The sequence below is a fragment of the Rhododendron vialii genome, chromosome 2a, assembly GCF_030253575.1.
Source record: "Rhododendron vialii isolate Sample 1 chromosome 2a, ASM3025357v1".
NCBI lineage: Eukaryota > Viridiplantae > Streptophyta > Magnoliopsida > Ericales > Ericaceae > Rhododendron > Rhododendron vialii.
Window position 1 is genome coordinate 3,338,199 of NC_080558.1, and position 24,722 is coordinate 3,362,920.

General features: G+C 38.8%; 1 pseudogene; it reads right to left on the reverse strand.

The window, feature by feature from the left end:
- Positions 1-17,166, reverse strand: part of LOC131316802 (putative calcium-transporting ATPase 13, plasma membrane-type) — a 65,426-nt pseudogene extending 48,260 nt beyond the window's left edge.
- Positions 17,167-24,722: the final 7,556 nt, after the last annotated feature.

Below are 24,722 nucleotides of genomic sequence, written 5' to 3' on the forward strand. Positions count from 1 at the left end.
CTCAAAATGTGAGAATCAAATATGGTAGCATGGGTCATTCGAGAAACCGGCCCCCTATGTAAGGGTTAATTCGTAAGCACGATGACTTCATACACCAATTGATGAATTTCTCTCCCTAGGGTCTTGGTACGTACATCTCCCATTTAAGAATGTGGAAATTTTCATTCACCAACTCTTGAGATAGATCCAATGGCAATGGCCGGAGGAGTTCATTGTGATTTGTAACTTTCTAGTAGTATTTTTTCACACTTTTTTCCTCAATAACGCACTGCATGGGAAATGAAGGTGGTTGATTGTTTGAATTCAATTTAAACGTACGTGTTGACTATTAATTAATTAGTAAAAGGTATTTGGATAAGGATCATGCAAATATCTTATTAAACAATTAGTACTCAATGGTAAAAAGATAACAGCTGGGATCTGAGATTTCTTTTCAGTATATTAATTTAAAGACTTGTTGAAGAAGAAGAAATTTGCATGGAAAAGAGATAACATAACGTAGGAAGGAATGTCGGAGAATATATAGAACAATGCCACAGTCAACAAGTTAGAAGGGTGCTGAGATGAGATCACTGGAATAGATACAAATCTTCAATTAAGTAATTGTGGTTGAAATATGACCAGGAGGAGTTGGCTTGTTGTAACGATCCGCGCCAATTGACCCGCTTACTTTTAGCCTAAATAAGCGGCTCAAAAAGTTAACCTTAAGTTATACAGTAACTGGTCGGAATCCCTTATATTTCACATCCATTTTCCACAAATTCCCGATATGGGACATTTGGGGCTTTCACACTGGTGGTCTCAGATTCAAAACCTCTCATGTGCTATCATTTCTTTTGGGAGTAGTCCATAAAGAACCTTGCCCTAACTTTAATCATGGCCTCCCAAACTAGTCAAGTTATGCGTAAGCTGACTCGAATACCTGAATCATCATAAAATTGTGGTTTTGATATGCCTTCACATAAATTCAGTCGAGCTCGACTCATAATCGACTAACTAGAAACCTGTGGTCAAGACAGTTTATACTTGTAACCAAAAAAGAAGAGTTTATATACTTAAATACGCCAATTCAAAATAAATTTTGAAGCTCAGCAATTTATGTGAGTCCTGCTCGAACCCAGATCAACGAACTCGTATCTGCATTGTATGTAAACCAAAACAGCCTACTCTATTGAAGCTCGTTCGTTTGGAATTCGATAAAAGAAAGGATAAGTATTAACGGAAGTCACGGGATATACTTGGCAACAAATATTTTAGTATCAATCACATATGTTAGAATCAGTAAAATTCCGTAATTGTCGCTCTCATCCTTTCCTAATTGATTGTAATCTTTTTCTATATATGTGGTTGTATTCTGTCAATGAGATTAATGAGAAGCAGAGAGATATTCATCACAAATCATTCTCTTATCATGGTATCAAAGCATGGTTTACATTCTTGTTCTTCCTTCTCCACGTAAATCAATCTCACCACAAATCGGAAGAAGACGACAACCTCAACCTGCTGTCCATCTTTCCTGATGTAGGACAAAAATGGAGAGTTTTTGTATTTTATTTTCTTTGTTTTAGAATAAGATTTTGGTTAGGAATATTTCCGTTTAGGTTAGAATTACTAACTTTCCGTATTCGGTTTAATTTTGATTTTTGCCTTTATTAGATTTCTTGGTCTACAAGAATTAAGATTTTATTTTAATTAATTAGGAAATATGTTTTATTTAATGCCGCTTGTTTTGGCATGATTTATTATTTCTTTTACAGTAGGATTTCTAGGGTTATGGTCTTATAAAAAGGGCTGTAACCTATTCAATTATTAGACTTTTAAACTTTTATCAATAATATTACAGAGATTTTCTCTTTCTTTCTTGTGCGCAAGATTTGCTCGTTGCGACGAGTTGTTTATCTCGTTTGGACTAGTACGCTAACTAGTCTCTCGTGAATTCCGCCGCGTCAAGTGGTATCAGAGCAAGGCTTTGCCTGGTTCGATGGCACCAAACAAAGTTGAAGACACACCCATTGACGTTCGTCGTGGTGAAGTATTTAACAAGACTCGCACCAAGGGATTTGCCCATGGTCAATCTGTTAAACGCAAAGTTGATAGGAACTGCGTTGAGGGATTTGCCCGCAACCAACCTATTAATCAAAATGTCTCCAGAAGATATTCTTATTATCAACTTGATAGTGAGGATGAATCTGAAGACGAGTTATTTGAGGATTATTATGGATATCAGTCGAATAAGCGACACTCAAGGTTTGAAGGGTTTTATCACATAGATGACGACTTTTCAACTTTTCAGGTACAACCAATAATTCCTAGTTTTAATGGGTATTGCCATCCTGAGAATTTAATTTATTGGTTTCGTAAAGTTGATAAGTTTCTTGAGTATATGGAAATTCCGGAAGAAAAGGAAGTTAGATACGTGACTTGTAAATTACAAGGCTATGCTTCTAGATGGTGGAAGCAATTGCAATATAATCGGGAGCGCCAGTATAAACAACCAATCAAGACATGGCTCAGGATGAGACGATTGATGAGTGATAGATTTCTTCAATCGCATCATGGTCAGATGTTATATGAAGAGTATCGAAGAAATCTTGAGTCCAAGCGATTGTCCCGAGATAATCTTGGGTTGTCTTATTCTTTTTCAAGTAATAAAAATTATACCGTTGCGGCTACTGAAAACTCGAGGGACACATCACAGAGACTGTTCGGTTCGGGTCACTCAAAGCGTCAACAAACCGATAAAAATCTTTCAATCTCAGATTCCTCACGTTCCAGCTATTATGATGGATATGAAATCGCAGAAGAGGAAGGAGATCGAGTTGAACTAGAGAAGGTGATATTTGTTGAGCCCAACATCGAAGAAACAGTGGAGGTTGATGTTGAATGCAATCATTATGGGTACAATAAAACTGATGATAAAGAGAAAGTTGACCTTTATATTAGCAAAAAAGAGGAATGCAAGATTGAAGTTCATGATCAAGATGAAATTGGCATCAATACTTGTGTGCAAGAGAATATTGAAATTATTTCAGATGAGGCTGCGGAGGACCAAAATAATATTGCATTGGAGGCTTGTGCGTTTGGGCTTGATGAATCACCCGCAATAGAGTTGACTACAACACTACAAGAAAATATGGCTGTTGCTGAAATCCGATTTTCTAACAAAGGAGTGCCAACCAACTCTATAATAAATCAAAGTCTAGAGAATCAGCAACTTCAGCATAAGGTTCTAGTTGATTTTCTTGGAGTGCAGCAATTTAATTGGGTTCTCAACATTCATCCTGTGAATTTTGTCAACAAGTTAAAGCATGCTGAGAAACAATCTTTGCAAATACACTTTTTCTTGAAGTTTTATTTCAAGTTAAGGAAGGAGTTGAAGTATTCTAAGTATCTGTTTCTTTGGCATGGAAGATGGCAGATTCCTAACGAGAACTCGAGGTCGAGTTCTTTTGAAGAAAAGGAGACTGATGTAGGACAAAAATGGAGAGTTTTTGTATTTTATTTTCTTTGTTTTAGAATAAGATTTTGGTTAGGAATATTTCCGTTTAGGTTAGAATTACTAACTTTCCGTATTCGGTTTAATTTTGATTTTTGCCTTTATTAGATTTCTTGGTCTACAAGAATTAAGATTTTATTTTAATTAATTAGGAAATATGTTTTATTTAATGCCGCTTGTTTTGGCATGATTTATTATTTCTTTTACAGTAGGATTTCTAGGGTTATGGTCTTATAAAAAGGGCTGTAACCTATTCAATTATTAGACTTTTAAACTTTTATCAATAATATTACAGAGATTTTCTCTTTCTTTCTTGTGCGCAAGATTTGCTCGTTGCGACGAGTTGTTTATCTCGTTTGGACTAGTACGCTAACTAGTCTCTCGTGAATTCCGCCGCGTCATTTCCCGACATGGCCGACGCTCAAGAAAAGGTTCAGAAATTAATTTATGACATTTCCTCTCCCTATTTTCTGCACTCCGCTGATCATCCTCGCACCCTTCTCGTCGATATTGCATTGACCCACACCAACTATGGGTCTTGGAGCCGTGCCATTACCATGGCCCTTTGTGCAAAAAACAAACTGTGCTTCATCGACAACTCATTGCCGAACCCGACTGATCCAGACATTCAACCCCTTTGGAAACGCGTGTCAACAATGGTTCTCTCATGGATGCTCAATAGCATCAGCAACACCATCACGCCTAGTTTGGCCAGTTGCCGCACGCCATATGAATTATGGAGTGACCTTGAGTCAAGGTTTACTCAAGGCAACAATGCTACCATCTTCAAAATTCAAAGGGAACTCTCTAATCTCCAACAAGGTAATCTTGATATCACAAATTACTATAATACCTTCAAGACGCTTTGGATCAACTTGATGGTATCGATCCACTTCCGGAGTGTACGTGTGGCACTGCTAAGAAATGGCATGAAAGAGTGTCGAAGGAACGTGTATATCAACTTTTGATGGGGCTCAAGGAACCTTCTTATGTTCTTCGCTCTCAGATTCTTGCCATGGATCCGCTCCCCGACCTAGGGAGGTTCATGGCTTGCTGATCTCAGAAGCACAAACCCAAATCTTTCAACCCATCAACACCAGTCAACCGACACAAGAAGACTCGGCAATGGTGAGTCAAAGATTTCAACCCCAACACAATCGGCCCAAACCCACCAATGGGCAGCAACGAAACTCACCATCTCAAAGGTTTTTCTTGCAGAATCAAACACGAACCTCGCCTCTGTCCGGTTCCCCCCAGCGCCAACAACAACAACCTAATCGGCCATAACCTTTTGCATGCATTAATCCATCTCTGCCACAACATGCCCAACAGCCCTACCCACCATTCCGACCTGGGAATGACCCGAATGCCTTTTGTACTCATTGCAACCGTACGGGTCATTACAAGACAGGCTGTTTTAAACGCATTGGATATCCAGATTGGTTCTTCAATCGTATCTCGAATCAGTCAACTAGCTGGACCAATCATGCAGGACAATTGTCGTTCATGGATTCCAGCCCTCACTCAAGTCCCGCCGAGGCGTCCCAAGCATATGCCTTTTATGATAATCCATCTGCCTTTTTAACTGGTAATACCAATTCTATTTCTAACGAATAGATTATTGATAGTGGGGCAACCTCTCACATGACGCCTCACCTATCTCTTTTTAATTCATATACAGCTACTCTTAATATTTTGCCAATTCGGTCTGCCTCTGGTTCTACTCATGTTATCTCTTGTAACTGTCACTCCTTCCATCACCCTAGTTGATGTATCACACGTACCCAGTTTTCGTTTCAATTTATTGTCTGTGCAACCAATATCTCGTGATCTTAAGTGCATTATTTTTTTTTCTCTAATTTCTGCCTTTTTCAGGACCTCAAATCGAAGACTGTGATTGGAGCGGGTGAGGCACGCAATGGCTTATATTACCTCCACACCTCCTCTTCCACCGCCCTCACAGCCCCGTCCGATGACTCTACTCTATGGCACCAAAGATTAGGCCATCCAGCCCCTACTAGCTGATAGGCGCGTGATATCGTAGATATAAGCGCCTAAGTAGGACATATTAGCGCGTTAGAGGCGCGATTTATTCCAATTTTCACTTGATGCCGTGCTTTGTCTTGTTTTTGTGTCTTTGTTAGTTTCGCAGGAAATAAGGCGGTTCTTGTGCCAAGTTTGGATTGCGAGGCCTTGAGGCCGTGTCGGACATCGCCATGGGAAGTTGTGACGAAGGTGTGAGGCATCGGGTGCCAAAAAATGCATGCAAGCACAAAATTCTCACTAAAGTAGACGGTAGGGCTACAGCTCAGAAGTGTAGCCCTACGGAGTGCATTAGCTGGGGAACAGAGAAACCCGTAGCCCTATAGCTATTCCTTGTAGGGCTATCGAAGGTTTTAACGGGAAAAAATTGTATTTCAATTATTTTTAATTCTAGACTTTGGGGATTAATATAAATACCTCTCCAGACTTTGTTTTTAGGTTTAGAACATTACGTAGCAGCTTTTTCTTACGTTCTTTTTCTTCCAGAGCTCTTTTCTTTTGACGTTTTCAAGTTTTGTTCAAGTACTTGCACTTCGGTAACTCGTATTAATTTTCGTCCTTCATTAAAGTTGTTCGTTGGAACTTGTTTTATCTATTTCTTCTATTTGTTTCATATTCGAAGGCATGATTAATTCTAGGGTTTCTTTCTTTTTATATTTAATAATGAGTGAGTAGTTTTTCTGAGGCTTGGTCACTGGGTAAAGGCGCGCCGTGACCCAATTAGGATTCGTCTCGTAATTTTCCGCACATTAATTTAATTAAATAGTTTAGTTGGTGAAAACTACGTCCGTTGGACGAATCCGAGGCATTGTCAGGGTTCATGTGAGCAGGAATGGGGGACCAAAACCTGTTTGCTGCTGTGTACGGGACCGGCAACCATAGCATTCACATCTTTCGGAGTTTCCAATTCTCCCTAAATTTAATCGTTTTTAGAACTTTGAAAAGTGAGCGGATTCTGATTGGATAGCGATCGCTGGATTCCCTACGACCATGCCTCTCTTTTTAATCATTTGAGCAAGTTATCTGTTAGTGTTAGTTAATTAATCAATTAAAAGACAAAGGGTGGCTACCTAAAAGCTAATTTTAATACTACAATCTGAGTTTCCACAGCACACACATCACCGTCCTTAGTGGATTCGACTCCGGTCTTACCGGGTATTGTGCTACATCGGTTTCAGCCTTACGCTTGGGGCAACCCATTATTTTAGGTCTAGGAATCGGTCAAGCACTAGCTTACCTCCTCCTTTTTTTTGTCGCACAAATAATATTTCAACTGGCCAAACTAGTATATTCTCCTACATTCGAAATCAATCGCATTGCGTTACGTCACCATGTTTTATTAATTGGCACCATTATATTGACACGTGTCGTGATACAATTAATTTAGAGGAAACAAATATTTACACCGGCGGTGTAAAGAATTTATTCTCTTCTCTATGGTGTTCAAACTTTGAACACCATTTAGCAGGACAACAGGCCAGGAACGCCAAAAAAAATCGACAAAAAAAGGGTAAAGGGTAGTAATAAAGACAATTGATTGGAATCATGCTGGTATATAGGAGAAAATTACAGAAAGATGTAGTAGCAATTTAACTGTGTTAGTTACTTAGTTAAGCAGAAGACAGAACAAGGATCGATGCTTCATGCCACAACCTAATTCACATGTTAGATTTTGAGAAAAAAGACGAATTTGGAACATTCTCTAGAACCATATCCGATCAAGAATAACCAGGAATCCAACCTTAATGCAGTGTGAAAATGTAAAAATTCAATACCTTTCGTGCCAAACATGATCGAGCATGGCCAGGCTCGAGGAGTGTGTTGGGGTTCAATGCTGCACCACTTATGTGCCCATTTCTCTGCTTTGCCAGAGGCATCATAGTGTTCCCACCATTTCTCATGCCACTCATCGCCTTGTCCGTTCTTCCCCCACTTGTCGGCTGTTTTCTCAATGTGCGTAACTCCACAATCCTGCAAAAAGTCACAATACAACCAGACTCTAAGCAAATTGAATTCGTAATTTTTTTGTGAAATCTATAAATTTTCATCCATACATGATACATCGTTCCATTATTGCTTGTACCGTGGTGTTGTTATTTAGGAAGGCAAGAGATGAGTGAGATCATTTCCGTATCACCAAGGAAAGGCGTATAAGTGAAGTTACAGAAAAATCAATTCAATTCCCCTCTTAGAAGAGCTATAAATTACACCCAAAAATCTTTTAAACAGGTCCACAACCACGGCCAAAATAATCGTAAACAATCAGAATCTACAGCGTTCTTTTTTAATCCACAAACCATTTATTTTTCCATGAAAACTGTCTCTTTTACGAAATGCGGCCTGTGCCACATCGTGCTGATTTCCACAATTACAACACCACGAGAATGATGTTATTTTTCCATGAAAACTGTCTCTTTTTAAGGTTTGTAATATATATTTTGATTGTTTGGGAAAATTATGCCTTCATTTCATTACTTTGTTTTTACTCAATGATTTTGCTCAGGATTATTAGTACAATTTGCCCCCACTTGAGGTAAATTCTGGGTCCGCCACTGACTCCACATTATGTGGAACTCAGTACATAACCCCTACTAATTTATGTACCCCACCCACTTCACTTGGAATCTGACTCATCCAAACACAGCTTTACATTTTGATGAATGTACCAATCAGTTATGGAAACAAACAAACAAGTAAAAGGAACAGAGCCACCTAGCTAGCTCCAAAACCAAACAACTAGTTGCAGGGAAAAAAACGATGGGAGTCGTCACACGTCCTCTTCACATGCATCCATGAAGTTATGTAACCAGCAAGTATACGCGTACTCCGGCAATGATCTCCATTGAACTAAGGGGTTGTGACCGTGTCGTTATTCTATCAAAATTATTAATTAAAACACGACAATTACAACTACTCCGTAGAACAGTGGCAAAAGTCCGAGTATCATTCCACAGGGACAAGAGTACATTATTGGATCGGTTTCAATCAATTTGTACTTCAAATCATAAACGAGTTTCAAGTTTTGGTTCTAAATTCTAAACTAAGAAAACAAAAGAAATACGGTTTTGAAAACAAGTGGAAAAAATTTCTAGGGTTTCGAATCCATTTGACCCCTTGTAACAGTATTTATGCAATGATAAATGTTAATTACTCGAATCAATCCGGATATCGTTAGGGTTTGCGGGCCCTCCCGGTATCGCCGAAGGATTTTTATGAATCGCCGAATAGCATGGGGTATTGCCTCCTAGCACAAACCGTACTATTAGTACGACTTGTCTCTATAGCTCGAATCATCCAATAACACGGCTTGTCTTACAAAGCATAACTCATCTTATCCGGTTATCACAAAACAAACAATTATGAATCATTGCATGATCGTGCATAAAATCTAGAAAATCATACACAATATCAAATAGGAAAAATTAACATTACATATAAATCCTCAAATTATACAACCGCGATTCGAATAACATAACACAAAATCAAAACATAAATATTGCTACTCAGAGTTCGAGTTTCATCTATACCCTAGAAGATGAGTTTAGCCAGACATCGGAGTTGAACCCGTCTGAATTCGGTTGGGAGCCGACACTGAGAAGGTGATACAATCTCCTTTGCACATCCTCTGTTTTCTAATCGTATGCGTCGCTTCCTCTCCCTCTGCTGTGCGTGTTCTGTTTCTTTTTCTAGTTGCTGTTGCCGACTCCACAAAACCGACTTCCCCTAAAATCCATATTTCCCCTAAATAACAAAGCTGTGGGCCATGTTTTTCCATTCCGAGAATTGGCTAAGGCCTAATTCTCTTTTCTTGGTCCAAAGGCTCAGTCAAAATAAGTAAGAAAAAGTAGCCTTGTTGGCCCACCAAGTCATGCATCAAATTGTAAAAATGCTTTGCCACCAATTTCTCTTCCAAGAATACGTGCACAGAAGAAGCAATAATAGGAGGAAAAATTATAAGGCGCGATCCACGATTCTTTTAATTTGATCAGCAGCTAACCACGTACATCAAATTTAATCGGCTTTTATGTATTAAGTTTCCGAAATACCTACAATACAAAAATCAAGTATTAAACTCCGAGTAACAATATAAATGGACTTAGCAAGGATAATTTAAGGGGCGCTAATGTGAACATTTACACGCCAATCAGGTTGCTTCTGAAAGATTTTTCTAATTCTTTCACACCAAAGTTTATATGTAACTGAAGTGAGAGAGAGATCGATTATGAACATTGAGCAGCATGCCTGAAGCTCAGAGTTTTCCTGTGTTGGGTAGCCCAGTCCACTTCACCAAGCAAGTTGAGGGCAGCCCTATTAATTGCATTCTTTTGTAGAAAAAAAAAAAACTCCCTACACTAGTAGAATAAGGGCAGCTGAAGAACAAATGGACATGATCCACCTAGGCCAGCCCACAAAGCACAAAAACTCCATCAGTACTGGTATGGTTTAAAATAAAACCCATTATATATCGTATTGTATAGGCCGTTACGTAACAAATTTTTGGACTTCCGATACTGTTATTTACTTTTGTAACGGCAGTTATGGTCCAATATCGGCCAATACATGACCATATTACCAATACTGGTACGTTTTTTGATACTGCGATTTAAAACCGGTGATTCATGTTAGAGTTTTTCAAAATAAAAGAGTCGTCGTTTTTGGTTTTGGAAAATTCCTTTGTTTCCTTAGAATGCTTGTTTTTCCTCTTTGTGAGCTTTGTCCCACATTGGTAAGCTGAGAGATGTTGGAGTGGTATATATTAGGAAACATTCCTAATGTAAGTAACTAATGATCTAGTGTGGTGCAGCCCTTTGGTGCTTCGCATCATACCGGCAGAGCCGGTACACACTTACACGCGCGGCGTGGGCTGTGGTGCATTGTGGCGCTTTAGCGGCGCACTTTGCACTTAGCGCTAGGCGCCTTATTGGCGCCATTTCTTATTGCGAGTTGGCAGTAAGGTGGCGCTGACGTGGATGCCGCGTGTCACACGCGTGGCAGGTGAGTCACACGGAGCGGTTCCGATCGGGTGCAACTCGAGCCTATGGGTGCGTTGGTTCGTAGAGTTGCGATCTTAGCCGTCGGCTGCGAATGGGCTCGATCCAACGGATTGGATCAAATCCGATTGGGTGTGAGTGAAACAGCATACCAGTTCAGTGTGACTGGGTGTGACTGATCGATCTAGACCGTAGGATCCGATCCAACGGTCAGATTAGATCGGGTGCATACCCATTCTCAATGGGTGCGTAGTGGCCTATAAATAGACCACTACTTAGCAGAATCCAGTGCTGATTATATACACACATAATCCGAATTTCTCCCACATCTCTCTCTATATTTTCTAGCATTCATTCTGCGTTCTGTTTTGCTGCAGAAAATAGAACACAGTGGTTCTCGGTTCTTGTATTCGTTCAAGCAGATATTCTGTCCGTTTCGTTAGTGCAAACGAAAACGGAAAGAACTTCAAGTTCGGGCTTCGATTTATCTTGAAGGCAGGTTTGCTGTAACCCTTTGCATACCGGTATTGGTGGGGGCAAATACTATCTTTAGGAAAGCGACATAGTCGTGACTCGAAGTGTATTTCAGCATTTGTGAAGGTTTCGCCAACAGTTTCAGAATTGCAGCAGCCAATTTTCCAACAATTCAGTGGTAATGCTGACACTGTCCAATCTACTTTGAAGATCCACATTTCAACCCAAATGTGTTACAACTTCACTGTTTTCTTTCCTTGTCTTGTAGAATGGGTCATCTACCTCTAGGCCAATGCCATCTTCCATTCAAAATCCAGCAAATCTTCCATCTTCCTTTCAGGGCCAAACCAAAAAAAAGCGCTTAGTAGAGCTTCAATTTTGCCCCCACTCTTATTTCGATGAGCGTAGTTCTGTACTTTTCCAATATAGAGTATCTTACATATCTCTTTGATGCTCTAATAAGCGTCACAATACGAATGTTGAAAAGTTATTATTGGCTAGTTGGCATACCTAAATTCTATTGACTAGATGATCCGGTTGGCTAAATTCCTTTGTCAATGACTTGATGCTTTTGATAGGTCCCAATGTTGTCTTACTCAGCTTTTGCGTTCTTAGTTTCTATCCAAGTCAGAAACAGAGATTGCTATTGTTGTAAAGAGGAAGGAAAGACGCTCTGATAAATATTCCAATAAATATTATTACATAGCTGGTAATGAAACCAAGTCGTTTCTTAATAAGTAGTATGTTGTACGATTTCTTATTTCTCCAGTTCCATAACAAAGAGATGTATTGTTCTAAATAAAATAAACTACACATCAAAGAACTTGAACTCCCCTTCCCTTAGAAAAACTACCGACACCTACGACATAATCAAACACCAATTTGACTAATTATTCACACAGCTTTTGAATTCCCTAATTTGAGATAGCTGAGAAATGGCTTCTCTGGAACTGGAATCCATTTGACAGTCCATCCAATAGGCCAAGAAACTGAAGCAAATCCAACGCAAACTCCCCACTGCCACCAATTCAACCTCTCCGTATCTGCAAACTTCTTCAAGAACTCCACCATCACCACCTGAAGCACAATCGTCACCCCAACAATCACCAAAAACAACTTACTCTTGTGGATTCCCTCAAACACATTCTTCTTCTCGAGCTTCCTCGCATTGAATTCATTGAACACTTGACACAGCACGAAGACATTGAAGATCATTGTGTCATTGACTTTCGAACTCACATTGAAAATCGCTTCGCCTTTGAATTGTAACGTAAGCAAGACCGCAATTTGATAAGCAGCCTGAGAGAGCAAGTTCCTCCACATAACGTTGGTTATGAGAGGCTTTGTTCGACCAACTGGTGGTTTCCCCATTAGCTCCTTTGTGGGTTTTTCAGTGGCTAAAGCCAATGCTCCTAATGTGTCCATAATCAAGTTAACCCATAACAATTGAACCGAGGAAAGTGGGACCTCTCCGGCTGAAACCGCAGTGACAAAGTTGATGACAAGGGCAGCAACATTCACAGTGAGCTGAAACTGAATGAACTTCTGAATGTTGGTATAAACACATCTCCCCCACCTTAAAACAGTGGCCACGGACCCGAAATTGTCGTCTAAAATGACAATGTCGGAGCTCTCTTTCGCCACTTCAGTCCCCTGTATCCCCATCGAAAGGCCTATATCAGCTTCTTTCAGTGCTGGCGCGTCGTTGGTTCCATCCCCAGTAACCGCCACCACGTGCCCTTTTTGTCTCAAGCATTGCACCATTAGGAGTTTGTCGAATGGAGAAGATCTCGCCATCACGCAGATTTTGTCGACCTTCTCCATTCGTTCCTCTGGTGTGTAGTTCCTGAATTCCACCCCTTCTACCACTGCTCCACTTTCCATGTCCTGGTTAGGCTTGAGTATCCCACATTCGGTTGCTATCGCTCTAGCCGTGAAAATATTGTCACCTGTGATCATTTTCACGTTCACTCCCGCATATTGACACTCTTCTACGGCTTTTTTCGCACCCAGGCGACACGGATCCTTCAAACCAACTAGCCCCAAAAGGGTTAAACAGTTTTCCTCTATATGGATTTTTCCCTCTTCATTTTTTTGTTCTGGAACTTGCTTGTGTGCGAAAGCGATGCACCGTAGGCTACTAGCAGCCATACCTTGGATTATTTGACCAAATTTCTTCCTTTCAAAATTGTCCAAAACCTTGATGTTTCCGGAGACATCATAGTAATTCGAGCACATTGCCAGTACCATCTCTGCTGCCCCCTTCCAGTGCACATTCGTCGTGTTTTCACCCTTCTTCCTCATCAAAACGCCACTTCTTTTCTTCGTCGAGTTGAATGCTTCAACATGTACAATCTCACAACTCTGCTTAAGTCCTTCCATATCCAAGTTCAATTCCAAAACCGCCCAAGAAAGTATTGCCTTTTCCGTAGGGCTACCAGAGAACTCAAACTCAGACCCTGAAATGGACTTGTAAACCGAACCAGTCGTGTTCAAACCAACACCTTGGTGGAGTAATTCAACCACGCTGGCTGCAACAGAAGAGGTCTCTCTTTCCCCAATACATTCCTTGCCTAGCCAAAACTTTGTCACCTTCATCTGGTTAAGTGTGAGAGTTCCAGTTTTGTCCGTGCAAATAGTGGTAAAACACGTTAAAGAGGGGTTTGAGGACGAGGACCAAGAAAGCGACGAGTAAACCGACTTTTCCGATGGACGAGGTGAGTGTGTTGAGCCTGGATTGAAGAGGGGTTTGTTCGTTGGAGTCGTTGCTGATTGTGCTCATCATTTCTCCCCATGTTGTGTTCATTCCGACTGAGGTGACTAACATCCGACCAAACCCATCAGCTACCTGTTGGAAATTCAGAAACTTATTAAGTTATTGAATTGTACACAAAGTATCTTAGACTAATCATGGAGAATCCGAACACTCTCTCTCCTACTCAGCCGACCACTCTCTCTCCTCTTTCTCGGCCTCTAATTCTTGACATGCAAAACACGTTAACCAAAAATTTCTCGTGTATCATTATAACCATCTTTTCTCACACAAGGCCAGTACACATACACACACTGAGGCAAAATATAGTGAAATTAGAGATATGCAAATAGTTGAGAGGTAGATTAGAGTCACGATAAATCCCTATAAGAAACTTAATTATACTCACTCTCTCTTCGGGGAGGTTGTTACAATCGAAACAAACACCGAGATAATACCTATCTATCCTGTAATTTTAGTCCACTAGTCCACATATCCAAGTAAAAAATATTTGACAAATTTTTTTTAGTGGAGCCAAGATTTTTATCTAGTGGAGTCAATAACTATACTCACATCCGACTTATTTTCCTTAGTAATCGAAACAAACAATTAAATCAAGAGGCTAATCGAAGAGTACATATGTAATGATCTTTGTGATTTTGCTTTGTAATCCTCGAGGAAGACTTTGCATATATTGAAAATGATGCATCACAATCTCATCTGTCAACTCGTGAGGAAAAGAGAATGCTTGAGAATTTTTATTGTATCTGGAGATTGAATCTCTTGGGGCAGTTTAAAATTTTTTGTTGGGTTAAAATAGCAAATTTTTTTGTGGGGAAGTTTAAAATAGCAAATTTTATATTGCATCTGGAGTTTGAATCTCGTTGGGGCAGTTTAAGCTTTTAAAATTGTTAACAAAGTGGACTTGACTAAAATAAGATGGAAGGCTTCAATCTTTATCAATTTCGAGTACCTTGGTGCCAGAGAACAAGAATGGATTCTGTGTAAGATCAACTTCGACGTGGTCACTTTCCCCTGTCATGCTGGATTCATCTACTAGCAACGAATGCCCATCGATGAACAACCCATCGGCTGGAACTTGATCACCAATCTTCAAGCAAACCACATCTCCCACGACGATCTCGAAAATGGAAACTTGTTGCCGCCTTCCGTTTCTCACGACATCGACTTGGATGTTGTTGCTTACTTTGGATAACTTGACAAACTGTCTGTTTTGCCTGAAGTTGCTCAGTGCTGAGACTGCTATAACTAGAAAGACTGCAACAAATATGCTTCCTCCATCATACCTGTTTGGATTTAGAGTAGATGTTTATGTATTAGCACAAAAATGAAAATTTTCTTTAAGAAAAATAAGTGAAATTAAAGATAGCGTGTGGCGCGAAGGATGAGAGAGACAAAAAATTGGTGGTTGGATGTATTGTCTCCTTTTTGAATAAGCTAAGATTGTGGAACTTAACTTGAATAAAACAGCTCGTAAATCAAATATGTCTTCACGTAGCACGGTAAGTAACAGACATAGAGCCGTTATACAACAATTGCCAAAATATAGTGAATAGTACTCAAAAAATAATCATCTAAAATGTATAGTAATGTGCATAAATGAGAGAGATTTAGTCGTGTATCACGAATTTAGTGTGCAAATTGTAGAATGGTCCTTTATTTGAATTTACACAAACAAAAGTTAGAACTAATTTTCACATTCTTCTATTTGAACCATGCAATCCTTTCTGTTTTTCTTTTTCTTTTTCTTTTTTTTGTCAAAAAGTGGATACGCAAAAATCGGTCTGAAAGTAAACAAAAAGCTCTCAAAAGTGTTATAATAGTCTTACCAACGACACTTGTCACAATATATTATAGAAGGCTTGAGAGTCACGTTTAATTAATCTTCTATGAAGTAGTCTTGTTTGATAGTACTACCTTAAATTATGGGAAACTGCTACGATATACGCTTAGCGTACGATATGCACCCATAATATTTATTACTAAAATGTATAATATTTATCATTGAGAGGCGCAATATTGTACAAATAGGCATAACATTTTACCAAATAGGAGTAACGGTGCATAGCGTATGCACCTTTGACCTTTGAGGGACAAAATGTTCACTATTTAGAGGCATAACATTTGTCCAAAATAGACATAACATATTTAGTTATACGGGACGTGCATTGGAGCTCTTTTCCCTAAACTATGAAACTGGGACACTGAGCCAAATGTTTGTATGCATGGTAGAAAGGAAGTTAACGCCATTGTTAACAAAAAATCTACGAACATAATTTTAGACACAATTGTGTACAGAGTGGTTCCAAGTGAAAGCATGTTTTAAAATGGAGAACAAATTATATCTATCGCCGGTGTAAAACCCCACTTTTCCTCTAAACCAATCGCATCGTGCCATGTCATCAATCTCATACATGTGGCATGATGCAATTGGTTTAATTTAGAGGAAAATTGAGCGTGTACACCGACGGTTCTTTTTACAGTTGGTGGTAAAACCCATTTTCCTTCCAAATCAATCACGTCGTGCCATGTCATCAACCTCATAAATGTGGCGCGATGCGATTGGTTTGGAGGAAAAGTGGACTTTTCCACCGGCGGTAGAAAAAATTTAATCTATTTAAGATGATGTTCTAACATTGCTCTCTAATGAAATAAACCAAAAACCAAAAAACTAAGAATCTTAAACCTCAAACAATACGTACCATCCATCTTTCAGGCCATGTTCCTTGATGCCAAATCCAAGAGAAAGCGCAGCACATACTAAAAGTATCAGAATGGTGGGATCCCTCAAGGCCTCCCACACGAAATACAACAAGCTTTTTGCGGGCGGCCTTCGGTAAGTATTTGATCCAAATGCTTCACATCGTTGCGAAACATCCTCAACGTCCCCACTAATTCCACTCTCCAAATTTGTTTTGAGACTGCAAGCCAGTCCCTCAACCCCGTCATACTTCCTAAGCTGGTCCAAGTTTTTCTGCTTCACGATTCCCACGAGGACCGACTGATCAATTTTCGGAAAGCAGAGGTGCGGCTCGTAAACATCGATAACAACTCTGGTTGATGAAACAGGGGATTTCTTTTTGGGTTTTTTCAAGGGGGTGGAGAAAGCCCTCGAGCAGTAGATGGCAGCGACTGCCATGTGCCATCTCTTTTGGTTGGGTTCAGTGAGCATGGTGGTGGGAAGAACAAGCATGGATCTCTCCAAGCTAGCCTGGAATAGTGAAAACATGTTTGTTTTTCAGAAACACCAAAAATGTGATTTTTGACGGTTTGTGTGGGAATGGAAGGGAGAAAAGGTGCCAAAAAGGAAACTGTTTTGTAATCTGAGAATGCGACGTGAAGAAGGATGTTTTCTTTTTTTTTGATCGGCGAAGAAGGATTTAGATGTGCAAAAGTCAGGGTCCGTGGTTTGCCATTGTAAGGGTTTAAGCATATTTATAGATTATTACATATTTGGCCGCGTATGCCGCCAATCTATTGGGCACGTGCAGGCAGGATACTGCACGTGTTGATACAGTGTGAAACTCTGTTCAACAAAAAAAACTATAGTAATCCAACGAAAGATATTAGGGACACATTAATTTGTCACATCGCAAACGCATCTCTTTCACATACATGTGGGGTCTACACATTTATTGTGAGATTCTTGCACATGTACGTGAGAGAGATCTAGTTGGAGTATGACAAATTGATGTGTCTCTAGCACTATTGACAACCGAATTCGTTTTTGGGTTGATTGAGTAAGAGCATGACAATTTTCAATTTTTCTTCTTGACAAAATAAATCAGAAATGTATAAAAATGTGCACCGAAGTTAAAGAAAATCATGTAAGACGACAAAAGTAAAAAAATACCAGTTGTTTGGTATTTTTTTGTCTCCGAGTTAATTTTTTTTTTAATCCTTTTTTCATAATTTTTTAACTTTTTAGATTACTTGCGTCGAGATGAATGATTAGTCAAAAAAAATAACGTAAATTCTTCGTGGGGTTAAAATAGCAAAATTTAGTTCCAAAATGTAAATTAATTAATTTCCATCTGAAAAAGGGTTTGTACCACAATGGATCCCGCCCATGCTTGTCATGTAATTTTGGGGCTTGGTAGGATACATGACATAAGATAATGACTGTAAATTTAAACTGTCCATTCTTTTTCATGAACACTTTCAAAAAAAAAAAATTTCATGTATCATAGCATTTATCTGTAATTTTTGACCAAGAAGTAATGTTTTTTTTGGCTGATTAGAATGTTTGGAGTCTCTCAAGTACATCTAAAAGTCTCATCGTTTGTACTAGGTGGTTATAGCTTTTAAAATTGTTAACGAAGTGGACTCGACTTAAATAGTGAGTAATGTATGGGGTGTAATCAGAGTTGTGAACAAATTGACCTGAGCACCCGATTAACAAAGGGTAAACTACCGAAATCTTCCCCTAGGATGCTACAAATTACAGATTGCTCTCTCACATTTGAGAAATCATAAAATACCTCTTGTCTGATAACATATTACTCTCTTGTAGTGATGCAACCGCTAGAAAATTCGACCAAATCTATTTGACATCATCTAATCCTGATCACAACGGAACAATACACTGTCTTTTTATAACTTGCGAAATATTGGAGAGGTGTGAAAATAGTCTTTCACTGGCCCAAAAAAAAAAAGACAGGCTAGTCAATTATAATTAGGATTTTGTTCTGAGATAGGGGGTGTTATCCAAATTATGCAACCTAGAGGGGGGGGGGGGGTGAATAGGATTGCTAGTAATAATCACCGATAAAAATTTATTTCTAACAATATATGCAAACAATAAGTATGCAATCAAAATAGAGAGATAGAGAGATAGAACCCGTTTATAGTGGTTCGGTCCGGATTTGTCCACGGTCCGGCCCTACTCCACTTCTCCTCAAGCAATTACTTGAAGGTTCCACTAATCTTTAAAAGATTACAACTTGTAAGTCTTGCAGGTGCTTACAAAAACCGAACGCCTCTAGCTTTCCCAAGGAGCTAGCACAACCGCAAGAGTTTTCTCCGAAAACTTCTCAAAAACAATAACGCCCAAATTCCAACCCGAATTTGGTCTTCTAAGCTTTCAAGTGTTTGACTCAAACACTCGCTTAGGAAATACAAGTATGTGAAGAAGGTATGAAAATTATCGCTCACGACTTGTACAAATTTTCTCTTCAAGAAAAATATGAAAGTGGAAGAACAATGAGAATTTTTGGCTTGATCTTTTGAGAAATTGCTCTTGCAATAATATGGAATGTTGTAGCTTGTATATATATTCTCATTAATGAGTTCTTGATGCCTTATATAGCCATCCATATGCTTCCTAGCCGTTGGAACTAGCCGTTGGAACTAGCCGTTGAAACTAGCCGTTGGAACTAGCCGTTAGAACTAGCCGTTGGAACTAGCCGTTGGAACTAGCCGTTTGACAGAGTGGTCATCCGGGTGGTCGTCCGGCCGGTCATCCGGTGGGTCATATGATGGTTTCCGGTTGTCACAGCTTTCTGTTCAGACAGCCGGCTTGTCAGCCGGTTCGTCAACCTGTGGCTCACAATTTCATCTAAATAAATCCGTTAAAGCATGTATTGAGCTCAATAAAGTCTTTGTAAATATAAATCATGAATCCAAGAGACTTTATGCTATATTTCAAGGTCACGAAAATATTTAGTTCGGGAATCGACTTTTCGATAATTTTGTATTTGCCGAATAAAAATATCATTGAATTAATCATCAAAATAATTAATAGAGATGCATATAAATTTTCACAAATTATAATGCATACATTTTTCAACAATCTCCCCCTTTTTGATGATGACACAAAATGATAGTTTTTATGCAAGTAGGAGTTATGCCAATCTCCCCCTTAATACATGCACCAAAGCAGTTATCTATGATCAACGAGTAATAGCAATAATCAACAGATCATAGCAAGCAATTTTTTAAATCAACAGATCATAGCGAGCAATTTTTTTTTTTTTTTTAAATTAGCCTACAACGGTTAAAAATATTAAAAATGGCAAGATAGATCAATAAAAACTTGGCTTTTTCTCCCCCTGTGACATCATCAAAAAAAAACTAAAAAGAGAAAAACAATAGGGCCATGGTTCCAGCACCATGCCGCTCTTGCCGTGTAGCACTCTATCTTCGTTCATTGAGAGCTTGGCGTCTTTGATTTTCGTATTCTCGAATAATGGCTGCTACAGCGGCAGCTACAATGCCAATCCAATACCACAGAGTATCCACATTTACATTCCACCCGAACCATGGTGGTATTCTTATTGTAAGTAACGCACACAGCAGAATGAAGATAAAGAGTTGCATCCAAATGGTTTGGATAAACAACCTGAACTCTGCTCGTTCGGCATCTCTTTCGTAAAACTCAAATGGTAACCCTTGCGGTAAGTTTGCCATTGCTCGATTTGGAAGGATAGAGATTTGGAGAGATTTAGGCCGAGAGAGAAGGAGAGATAGATAGATGAAGAGATAGAGATTGTGTTGTTGAATTTATAGAGTATGAGATTGCCGAATTGTTTGAAATGCTGCGCCGAAAGAGAGATAGATGAAGAGATAGAGATAGGATAGGGGATGCGGTAGAGATGCGGCGCCGAAAGAGATAAGAATAGGGGAAGAAAATTGTGTTCGGGTGTTTATTGTTGTGTCCCCTTAATACATGCTCCCCCTAAAAGAAAGTTTTTTAAAGAATGCGAGGGGTATTATCGAGAATGATTATCCCTGCAAGCTTAGAGACAAGAAATTCATATCGGCGAAGTATATAAGAGACAATTTAAGCACTAAGCCATGAAGTTCATACAAACTAAGTGTAACAGACTTAATAAATCAGAGTTAGCAACGCAAAAGCTTGAATAAGTCTCAACCTCACGGTCGTCCGGTTGGACATCCGCTTGGACATCCGACTGACAAATGCAGGTTAAGTCCAGAAAACGTTTAAGAGGAGTAGCATTAAAGACCATAAAACTGATTTTCTGCATACCAAACACAGGAAAATGAAACATATGATAAAATGTTTGGAGGGTGATTTCTTTATCAAGATCATTTGTACTCTTCATCAAGTATGATATTTACGAATTCAATCAACTCAACATTGAATCCAAAAAAAAACTTTTGACATCAAGAACACAAAACTTTTTCATAAATGATTAGACATGCCGAGTTCTCGTCGAATGAAACAAAATTGTTCTTCACCAAGGGGTTTTGTGAAAATGTCCGCCAATTGCTTGTCGGTACTAATAAAGTTAAGTTCAATATCCCCTTTTTGAACATGATCTCTTATAAAATGATGTCTAATCTCAATATGTTTTGTTCGAGAATGTTGAATCGGATTCTTGGTTAAGCTAATTGCACTAGTATTATCACATTTAATAGGAATATGATCATATTGCAAATTGAAATCCTCCATTTGTTGTTTGATCCACAATATTTGGGCACAACAACTTCCGGCCGCTACATATTCCGCCTCGGCGGTAGATAGAGCTACGGAATTTTGTTTCTTGCTATGCCAAGACACTAGAGAGTGCCCTAGAAATTGGCAAGTCCCACTTGTACTTTTACGATCAACTTTGAAACCTCCAAAATCCGCATCTGAATAACCAATTAAATCAAATGCAACTCCACGTGGATAAAACAATCCTAAGTCATGAGAACCGGCAACATATTTAAAAATACGTTTAATAGCTTTTAAATGCGATTCTTTAGGACATGATTGGAATCTAGCACACATGCAGACACTAAACATTATATCCGGTCTACTTGCCGTGAGATAAAGTAATGAGCCGATCATACCTCGATACATCTTTTCATTGACGGCCTTACCATTCTCATATTTGTCTAGCTTAGTTGATATGCTCATTGGTGTGCTCGTTGGCTTTGATCCTTCCATGCCAAACTTCTTAATAAGTTCTTTCGCATACTTGGCTTGGTTGATTATGATCCCCTCATTAGTTTGCTTGATTTGAAGTCCGAGGAAGAAGTTAAGCTCCCCCATCATACTCATTTCAAACTCACCTTGCATACACTTAGCAAACTCTTTGCACATATTATCATTAGTGGCACCAAAGACAATATCATCAACATATATTTGAATAATGAGCATATCTTTACCTTTGGCTTTAATGAAAAGAGTAGTATCAATTTTTCCACGAGTAAAGCCATTGTCAAGCAAGAATGAACTAAGTCTATCATACCATGCACGTGGTGCTTGCTTCAAACCATATAGAGCTTTTGAGAGTTTAAAAACATGATCGGGGTATACATGATCTTCAAAGCCGGGAGGTTGTTTGACATAAACTTCCTCATTTATGAACCCATTCAAAAATGCACTTTTCACATCCATTTGATAAAGCTTGAAATTTTTGAAAGATGCAAAGGCAAGTAATATGCGAATAGCCTCTAATCTAGCTACCGGTGCAAAAGTTTCTTCAAAATCAATACCTTCTTCTTGATTATAACCTTGAGCAACAAGTCTAGCTTTATTCCTAACAATATTTCCGGATTCATCTAGCTTGTTACGAAAAACCCATTTAGTACCTATAATAGTGTGATCAAGAGGCTTAGGTACTAATGCCCAAACTTTATTCCTTTCAAATTGATTTAACTCATCTTGCATGGCCAAAATCCAATTTTCATCATCTTGAGCTTCCGGAAAGTTTTTAGGCTCAATTTGAGAAACAAAAGCTTGATTTTCACAAAAATTTCTATGAGACGAGCGAGTGGTTACCCCTTTCGAAACTTCTCCAAGAATCAAGTCCTTTGGATGGTTTTGCACGAATCTCCAATCCTTGAAAAGATCTTGGTTGTCTCCCATGGCATCTTGAGGTTGATTTATAACTTCATCTTCTTTGATTTGAGAGCTTTCTACTTGAGTATCACCATCAACTTTTTCTTGAATTTTCAAGTCATGAATCTCATGTGTAATTTCTAAGTCATCATTATCAACAACATCCTTAGTAGCACAAGGATTAGATTCATCAAAGGAAACGTGAATAGATTCTTCAACAAGATTAGTGCGCTTATTATAAATTCTATATGCTTTGCTAGTAAGAGAGTAACCGATAAAGATGCCTTCATCCGATTTTGAATCAAATTTACCCAAGTCATCTTTTCCATTGTTTAATACATAACATTTACAACCGAAGGCATGAAAGTAATTAATGTTGGGTATTCTACCATTCCAAAGCTCATAAGGAGTTTTCTTGAGGATAGGCCTAATTAAAACTCGATTCAAAATATAGCATGAGGTATTAACGGCTTCCGCCCAAAAATATTTTGGCAAAGAGTTTTCACAAAGCATAGTGCGGGCCATTTCTTCCAAAGTACGATTCTTTCTCTCAACTACTCCATTTTGTTGAGGAGTACGAGGTACAGAAAAGTTATGACCAATACCATGTTCATCACAAAACTTTTCATATAAAGAATTGTCAAGTTCTTTTCCATGATCCGTACGAATGTTAGAAATAACAAATCCTTTTTCATTTTGAACTCTTCTACAAAGTTTAGTGAAATTAGGATAAGCCTCATTCTTATGAGCTAGGAACATCACCCATGTATATCTAGAGAAATCATCAACAACAACAAGACAATAATAGTTTCCACAAAGACTTGGAGAGCGAGTTGGTCCAAACAAATCCATATGAAGTAATTGCAAAGGTCTAGTAGTTGAAACAACATTTTTGGACTTAAAAGAAACCTTGGTTTGTTTTCCTTGTTGGCAAGGACCACAAAGTCTATCTTTTTCAAATTTGATTTTAGGAAGACCTTTTACCAAATTTTTTCTAGAGAGTTTTGAAATAGCATCCATACTTGCATGTCCTAGGCGCCTATGCCAAAGCCAACTATTTTCACTCAAAGCGGAAAAACATTTTATATCACAATTACTTAAATCATTGAGATTAAAAACATATACATTTTCAAGTCTTTGTCCAACGAAGAGTGTCTTGTTGCTTTTGACATTTTCAATGATACATTTGGATTTTTCAAAGATAACACGATTTCCTCTATCACATAATTGACTTATGCTAAGAAGATTGTGTTTTAAACCACTAACAAGTAAAACATCTTCAATAATAGGAGAATTACCTATATCACCGATTCCTATGATTTTGCCTTTGTTGTTGTCTCCAAATGTGACATGTCCACCATCTTTAGGCGAAAGAGAATTGAAAGCCCTCTTGTCACCGGTCATGTGTCTTGAACATCCACTATCAAGGTACCAACTTCCTTCCTTGAGAGAACTTTTGAAGCATACCTCGTTTTCTTCGATGGCCATGAAACACAAGTTAGCGACCTCTTGTTGCTCATCGTCCTCATTGGAGCTACTATCGTCACTATTGTCCCATGCGGCCATCATAGCTCTCTTTTTGTCCTTCTTTGAATATTTTTTGGCACATGGACATTCACTTTTGATGTGGCCGGGCTTCTTGCACTCGTAGCAAATGATTGGATCCTTTTTGCTACTTTCTTCTTTGCCTCCATCTTTTCTTGAAAATCCTCTACCTTTGCGAGATGCTCTATTTTTGAGGAGTTTCTTGAACGTTTTTGTGATGAGCGCCATTTCATCATCCTCACTTTCGTTGCTTGAATCCTCCTTGCTTTTTGATTTGCTTGTTGTACTTTTGAAGGCAAGATCCTTAACTTTCTTCTCTTTTTCACCCTTGAGGTTGTGATGCATTTCCTCCGTCATGAGAGATCCCATGAGCTTGTCCATCGTGTATTTTGAGAAATCTTTGGATTGTAGGATGATGGAGGTGGTAGTGTCCCAATTGGTTGGCATGGAACGGAGCACCTTCCTTGTCATTTCGGATTGACTGTAAATCTTTCCAAGAGCTTTTAAACCGTTAGTAATACTAGCAAATCTAGCAAACATTTGAGATATAGATTCATCCGGTTTCATTTTGAAGAGCTCATAGCTATGCACAAGAATATCAATTTTGGA